Genomic DNA, 8,650 nt, shown 5'->3' with positions numbered 1-8,650 from the left:
GCTGCATCTTGTGCTTCTTGGAGATTCTTTGGTCTTGTAGTCGATGTGCGTATTTCTATTTTGGGTTTTAAATTTAGGACAAAAACTTTGGTCGCTCGTTCAGTTTCAAGATCTATGGCGACTGCTCGACGTACTGGATCGCGAATTTCGTGTTGAAGCGCGTATATCAGTTCGTTGAGGTTGTGTCGGAACCTCTTCACATAACTGTGTACCGATTCGTTAACGTTTTGTCGCGTGCGTTGCAACTTATCACGAGCTCCATTAGATGTAATATTCACGGATACAAATTTTCTGAGGCTTTCAAACAGGTCCTCGTAATTCTCGATTTCGGTGTGGCGGATACTGCGTTCCGCTTCTCCAATGATTCTTTGCGTTAGAATTAGTCGTAATAATATGCGTTTTTCTCGACATTCGGCTCGAGCTTCTCTTACCCGTTTAATAAACCCTTCTACTCCTATATCGTCTTGTCCATTGAGTATAGGGATAAAATCTAGGCAGGTTTTTGCATTGTACGTGGGGTTGTCACAACTTACTGCTCCTTCTTCACTGTCCATATCGTCCGTTTCGTTAGGTTTTACAGGTGGTCGTTTTCTCTGAACATTGCTGGCATTAGATTCGTCCGTGGTAATAAAGGAGCCTAATTCAGTAGTAGCGTCATGTCCTAAATTTATTTTAGAGATATGTTTTCCTAATAGTTCTATCTCTGCTGCACGTTTTTTGTTTTCACTATCGGCTACTCGTTGCGTTTCTTCTATACGTCGCGCAAGAAGTTCGATTTGCTCGAGTATGGCACGAGTCAACTTATCCATAGCTCTGGTTATAGAAGCGATATCAATAGTTCCAATTTTGTCTTTTCGTGATGTGGACATGATTCTAATCGAGCTTATTAATTTTCTCACACGGTAATGTAAAAATGAATCCAGATTTCCAGCTTACCGTAGTAGCTATTGCCGTTGAGGAGTCTCTGGGATGTTTGCTCTCTGGTTGGTTCTAGATTCCGAATCTTATTCGTAGGCTTGCTCTGCGCTGACCGCTCCATTTATTACAGAAAGCATTGTTTAAATGAATATTAATTATGAACCATTATTAAACATGCATTGTTATTACCAACAAACAAGTTTAACAAGACCACAATTTTCAAATTAAATATGTACACATATCTTTAATGCTTTTATATTTGACGCATATATTAGAAAGTAAGTTTGTTTTTAGTTTTTTCTTAATTTATTAAAAAATTGTGTAACTATTAACATTACCTATAACATACGTAAATAGTGTCATATTTAAAATATTACCCATGATTAAAAATTTTCAATGTTATTAAATTCTTTATTGAGGAAGCTAAATTATAATAAAATTATAGAGTTTACAAAGGATTTTAATAATGAAAAAATATTTATTTTATATAACATTTATTAGACATTAGTTAGATATAAAATAAGAATAATATAATCATAATAATCATATATCTAAGATAAAAGTTGATCTCTATGATCATCAACATGGTGTTGCTTTTTCCTCACACCCTCCTGCTACACGCTTCGAAGCAGAACATACAGCGAGTAGATATTACGGAATCAGATCCAACAGCAAACAATACAATATGTATAGAACTCTAACCATGGAAACACCAACACCTTTGGTAGCCGAAGTTATGCACAAGTAACTAACCAATCGCCACCCTTAACACCAACATAGCCAAATCCATCAGTAATACGCTCAAGCAACCACCGTTACGATACTAACTAACGGCAATTACTTCCAGATGTAGCAGTATATGCACCACTGCGAACAGGCAGTACATTGACAGAGATTATAGAAGTAGCATTGGCAACTACTACTTATGAACCAAATAACAGGCAAACAAAAATAATTCCGCAAGACTTTCTTGACAAAATCAGAGGGAAAAAGGTAAGCGAAAGCAAAATGACAAAAACATAGAGCACGTGAAAGCAAAAAAACATCTAAACAAACTTGCAAAGGAAATAGAAAGTAAAATAAAAGATCATAATAATAACGAATTCTCAAAATTCATAGATTCATTTTCTGCGTACGAGAATTCCAACTATTTCCTATGGAAAGCCACGAACAAAATAAAGGAGCCAATTAAACTAATCCCAGCAATCAGATTAACGGACAACACATGAGCCAGAAGCAACGAAGAGCAAGCTGAAGAATTTTCCAACCACCTTTGTTGAAGTTATCTCTTCGAGGAACGCGTGATGAATGTGTAACAGAAATATATTTAAGTATAAGTGTAACTGTAAGTATAAGTATAAATATAAGCATAAGTATAAGTACAGCGTATACTAATCCAGAACCACACTGTGGCAGCGTTACATTACAACAGAGCTTCGAAGCCATGAGTCTATGGGTATTTATATAATTACGAAAACTGGCCCGTCTATATATACCCTGCTGCACCATCTGTGCATGGCATATTCCTAAAAAAGGCTATGAGACTGAGAGGCCCTTCAAATTGATTTAGAGCTAAACAATACTCAATAGCATCGGGGACTAAGAGAACTAAATACTAGAGAAGATGTAGTTTTCCTAGAAGTGAGTATTACTTCAACACCCTCCCTAACACTCGAAATCTTTACAAACGATTACTTTTTAACATCATTGTTATTTTTCAGACCTAATTTTTGTCGTAAATATTGAAATCTTGGTTTCGGTAACGCCTTCGTAAATATATCTGCTTGTTACGTCCGGCGACTCTCTACACAAAGCAGACTCCACGCCACGTGAGTTCTATTAGAAACAGTGACAATGACTGTTTTGTATCGTATCTGGTTATATTATTTATTGTTCTTACTTGGTGCCCGATTTTTGTTAGTTCCTTGCATATATTTTTGGTGTTTGTTCTTGGGTATAGATCTCTAATTACTACTTTGTGGTTCTTTTCTGTTTTGAGCTGGTATGTATGATGTATAGTATGTTTAATACTTGCGCCACTTTTCGAAAGATTTTTGGAGTATTTGTTTGCACTTTGACTTGTTCCAGTTTTAATTCCTTTATACTGTAGTTTTCTCTTCCGACAGTGTTGTTTAATAGTTCAATAAGGGTATCTGTTATTTGAGCATGAATGTAGATCGGTGGTGGTTTAACGATATGTGTTGTCATTTCTTCCTCTGAACTCGTATCTTCGTCTTTTATCAGTGAGCTGAAAGAATTTCGGAGTGGGATGTCCTGTAGCCACTGGTGCATTTCTGTATCGGGAATTTTTATAGCGCTTGTATTTAGGATTATTTTACGCCTTTTGTGAGCTGTTGCTACCTTCCAGTTTTCATCTTGATAGGATAGTTCGTTATTGTACCTATTTTCTTCCTGCTTTTGCAACGTTTCCATTTCTTTTATAGGCTTTCCTGTTCTTTGCTAATTGGTTGTTTTCTGCTTAACGTATTTGTAGCTTGATTTATGAAACATATGTCACCCTTTTTTGTTTGGCGGCGGTATTGGTTGTTGCATTTTGAAACTTTTACCATGTGACAGTGTTCGTTAACGTTTTAACCTCCTAAATTCACTATTTATCGCACTAACACTGGAGCACATTTACTCGCGCCTGTTTACCTCGACTGCTCGGGCAGAATTGTCATTACAATGCAATTATCTATATTGTTACATCGAGGCCTTTCTTCTATTTTGTCCGGCAATTTTCATTTTTAACGTGATGAACATTTTCTTCTACATCATATTTTAAAATTTGTTAACAATCACTGTTTACAAATTGACGGCAAGTACCTGATTTGGGGTTATACGTTCTATATACATCGAACGTAACAATAAGGAACACAGAAAGCAACTGAGATATAACACGATATTGAAATTAGAAATTAATTACACCCTCGTAGCGGTGCCTGCATCAACTTGGACTAATTCGCAAACGATGGAAGTTGTATATGTTAGAGCGAAAAGAAGCCTCGCGTATTCAATCTCAGAATGTCATGTCCGAAGGAAGTCCATCTCCAACGTAGCTAATCGAATTATGCGTCTAATCGAACTTTTCGGGATTACTTTCATGTTCGGTATCATTTTGATCAAAAGAACCTCAACAATTCAATTAAAACAACATTTTGTCGATGAAATAAAAGATGTAGAAGCTTCATTTTTTCTATCGAAGAGATCTTAACAAAAGAACGATAACAGGTTGTACCTTAATGCCTCGATGAAAGAAATTTTATATTTTAACGTTTCAACATTTTAATGATGCAATAGTATAATATTTTAATAAGAAGGGAGAAATGGTACGTTCGTGTACGATTTTATACTTTCAATCGGCAAAAATGATGTTGGAAGGGTAGAAAAGCTATTGAAAAACATTTGGATAATTTTTCATCGAAGCATCTGCAAATAGATCTTAATTCGATCTGAGGCGTCTATGTTGTCTGTAATAATTGTAGCTGCTGGCTGTAGATGTCGCTGCTGGGGTACTGCTATATTTTTCTAATTTAGATGCGTGGAAGAAAAATCGGACTACGGGCGCCGGGATTCGAATCCGAGTCCCGAACGTTCGTAACCTAAGGCGCTAACCACTGCGCTACCGTTGTCCGGTATTAGTTAGTGGCGGTATTTGTTGTCGAGTGCCGCGACAGATCTATCGGACGATGGCCCGCGGCCGGTTCGATCGTAACGTCGATTAACATGTATCAACGGCTGGACCCGCTAGTAACATCAAAATACAATTTCTTTTGTCAAGGGGAAACATTGAATTATAGGCTCGCCCTATCAACTCAAAATCAACTTCAAATGACGACTAATTGGACACTTTGAAAAGTTTCATATACATCACGATCACGATAGACATTACGCAGGACGATTAATTCGTTTCTAAGTTTCTCTTTGTACAGAACCATACCGTCGACCGATGGGTCCGCGGTAGAAAACGGTAACAAGGAAGGATGGCCGCAGGAAATCCCTGACTCCTAAAGCCGCGAGCAAGGAGGTTGGAGCGGAGGAAGCGGCGATTGAAGCCATGAACTTAGGTGATTAAGATTAAGGGTGCGCACCCTCCAGAACAATCTGGGACAGTCAAGACCTGCTTTTCCAAACCATTCTGGAGAGCACGGTTGCCCTAGCGGTGGTGGCCGAGCCATACAGAGTCCTGGACGCTCCGGACTGCGCCGGAGATACAGACGGCTGTCACCTGGACATCAGCGCCGGCATCGTCCGCCCACAGGGATCCGCTGGAGCGCGGCAACGGATACGCAGCGGTCGAATGGTCAGGAATGGTGGTAGTGGCCGTATATGTGTCGCCCAACAGCGAATGGACAGCGTTCGAGGAGTTCTTGGACGGGGTAGGCGACTGCCATTACGATTACGAGATATAGTATTACGTTATAATACATTACATTATAACGTATTCCGTTAAATTGAATTACGTTATATCATATTACGTTTTGCCGTTCCTTCACATACTGAGCAGAAGGCGAACGTTACCATGATCGCGGACGGATATTAAGACAGGTAGAGTGGGGATATGGTAAGAATAGAAAGGGAGGCAAGTGGGTCAACACAGCAGTTGCCCGTAACCAGTCGTCAGTAGGAATCGCAACCAGAGAGTTCTGAAGAAGTCGCTGGTCAAGAAAGTAAACGAACTGCGGAACGAAGCGCCGCGTATTAAGTTGGCAGCCTTCACGTAATAGAGTACATTCAGTAATATAGTATTACGTTATATAGTATAACGCTATAACGCATTACGTTATATAGTATAAGTAAAATCCAATGCAACCACAGCTATCAATATTGAAGATTAAATATGTAATTGAACGAATCTCCGCTTCTATTGAGGATATGTAGACAATTCGATGCGCGTTATACTCCACGTTTGATGCCAAATACAACGCACATCATCTGGTTTGCGCTATGTTCACTCTTTTCCTGTCAAATCCGATGCAATTATAATTTTTAATGCTCAAGGCTAAATATTCAATTCTACGAATCTCCGCTGCTATTGGACAAATTTCGACAATTCGATACGCGTTGTACTCCACATTTGCTGCTTTACACAGCGCACATCAGTCGGTTTGCACTATGTCATCTCTTTTGCCTGTCAAATCCGATGCAGTTAGAATTTTTAATGCTCAAGGCTAAATATTGAATTCTACGAATCTCCGCTGCTACTCAGGATACATAGGCAGCTCGATGCGCGTTGTACTCCACATTGGCTGCTTTATACAGCGCACTTCAGTCGGTTTGCACTATGTCATCTCTTTTCCCTGTCTAATCCAATGCAATTAGAATTTGTAATGCTCCAGGCTAAATATTCAATTCAACGAATCTCCGCTGCTATTCGGGATACAGAGGCAGTTCGATGCGCATTGTACTCCATATTGGCTGCTTTATACAGCGCACATCAGCTGATTTGCATTGTGTTAATCCTGGACCCTGTCAAATCCAATGGAGTTAGAACTTTTAATGCTCGAGGTTAAATATTGAATTCCACGAATCTCCGCTGTTATTAGGGATACCTAGGCATGTTGGGTCCCAAAGGTGCTAGTGGTATCATTGGTTACACTGTTGCATTGCACTGTTCACGCCCAGTAGTGCCAAGTGCCAACTCCTCCTCCAAGTCGGTGGGGCTGGTAAATTCTGACTTGTCAGTGGCTACGTAGATGGCGACGTGGCTTAAGAACTCATGGCGTAAACAATCACACGTCGCAGACCCGATCGGGTGTCGTGGCGGGTTAAGCCTTTCGTTACTGGCGGCTTCTCCTGCGTGACAAGCGCTCTGCGCCAAAAAGAAAAAACTTTCCTCGAAACAGGGTATTTATAACTTCTTAACACACTCACTTTTAATTGAAATTTGGGTAGGCCTACTTTGGGGGGGGAGGACAATCGTCTCCCCTAACGCCACATTTAGTTAGTTAGTTCATAGGATAGGCCTAACGAGAAGACGCGGGGAGTGTACCGGCAGTAATTTCCAAGAGGTCTCGGGCACTGCTGCCAAACGTGTAGGTTGGCCACCGTGGAGTTTTTGTCAGTAGGAGTCTGGAACTACTCCACTAATTCTCCAGAATGCAGCGGAGTGTCCATGAGGATTTCTCCACGTAGAAGAAAAAAAGAAAGAAGGTGTTGAAGCATATAAATAGGTGATATATCGTATTTCAATTCTTTGAATTTTGTTTGAATTATTGTTAATTACAATCACAATTTCTGATAATATCATGCACACGATTAAGTGTAACCACGTTCTTAATCGTCATCGTTGTCAATTACAATTATAATTCCAAGTTTACTTACATTCATTTTAACGAAACCAATGTTTACTGCTAGAACACGCACATATTCGTACAACGATGTTAAAAATCTGAGCATAATGGAAATGTACGTACAGCAGATACTCACAGGAAAAACCAACGAGACTACTAATAAAATCAATGAATTAGAAAAAAGGAGCTATAGACAAATATCTTATAATATACCGTGGCATAATCTGCAATTTATTATAAAATAATTGATCCGAGCAGTATCAATTATAAAAGAAGATGGCTGAATATGATAGACACTGTCGAATACTAATCAAATATAATCATTTAGTTAATCTTTAAGATTTAAGTTAAGATACATCTTTGAGGAATCAATAAGTGTTTCGCTAATAGCCTAATAGATCTCTTGATAGATCAAACGAAGAAATACCTAACCGCGATTACAGCCAATTGGTACATATTATACGATACATAATTAATATTTGTATCACGTACAGCGATGCAAGTGGTATTGAAGAAAATAGCCATTTTATGTTACAACTATAACGAGTAAATTTACTCGTTTAACTTGAGAGGAATTAAAAAGGTACCTGACTTTTAAATAAGCATTAAATAAGAAATTTAAATATCGCAGACGGTGATGTAGGTGTTATTCAAGAAAAGAGAACATTTTATTTTGTAATTAGCACGAGTAAATGAACGAATATCGATAATATAATATAATGATTAATATGAATTTTATCTGGCTGATTATTTAAATACCATAACATATTTCACAGTAACGTCATCGACTGCCGTTAGGCTCTTTTCCCTTTTTGTTCAAACTAATTGATAGTCGAAAACTAGTATCAAGGAGGTGTGAATTTAGTCTTAGTTTGTAGAAACTATTAAAATGATAAAAATGGATACCGTATTAAATCGTCGAAGGCGCCAATTTACGATAAAAATTAAAAATTACGATTAAAATTGTTCAATTTGATTTTGTTATAATGGAAAACCCGTCCTTTGCTATGTCAAGAGATCGTTAACGTTTGATTGACATCTCGACACCTTGTCAAGATATATAAGGAACGCGGAAGTCGCGCGCGAGCTCTTTCGTGCCTGAAATTCCGGTCTTAGTTTGTAGAAACTATTAAAATGATAAAAATGGATACCGTATTAAATCGTCGAAGGCGCCAATTTACGATAAAAATTAAAAATTACGATTAAAATTGTTCAATTTGATTTTGTTATAATGGAAAACCCATCCTTTCCTATGTCAAGAGATCGTTAACGTTTGATTGACATCTCGACACCTTGTCAAGATATATAAGGAACGCGGAAGTCGCGCGCGAGCTCTTTCGTGCCTGAAATTCCGGTCTTAGTTTGTAGAAACTATTAAAATGATAAAAATGGATACCGTATTAAATCGTCGAAGGCGCCAATTTACGATAAAAATTAAA

General features: G+C 38.3%; 1 long non-coding RNA gene across 2 annotated transcripts; it reads left to right on the top strand.

The window, feature by feature from the left end:
* The first annotated feature begins 2,046 nt into the window (after window positions 1-2,046).
* Window positions 2,047-7,792, top strand: LOC117214919. 2 transcript variants are annotated; one of them, XR_004488966.1, is made up of 6 exons: window positions 2,047-2,263; window positions 2,335-2,559; window positions 2,640-2,747; window positions 4,851-5,297; window positions 6,465-7,091; window positions 7,276-7,792. It is a non-coding gene; the product is annotated as an uncharacterized LOC117214919 (long non-coding RNA). The 2 variants fall into 2 exon arrangements; XR_004488965.1 differs by lacking the exons at window positions 6,465-7,091; window positions 7,276-7,792 and having other exon boundaries at window positions 4,851-6,458.
* The last annotated feature ends 858 nt before the right edge of the window (window positions 7,793-8,650 follow it).

This window comes from Bombus bifarius, unplaced genomic scaffold (genome assembly GCF_011952205.1).
Source record: "Bombus bifarius isolate JDL3187 unplaced genomic scaffold, Bbif_JDL3187 scf7180000009271_frag, whole genome shotgun sequence".
NCBI lineage: Eukaryota > Metazoa > Arthropoda > Insecta > Hymenoptera > Apidae > Bombus > Bombus bifarius.
The sequence above is the reverse complement of the archived record's forward strand: the minus strand, read 5'-3'. Positions and strand labels throughout refer to the sequence as shown.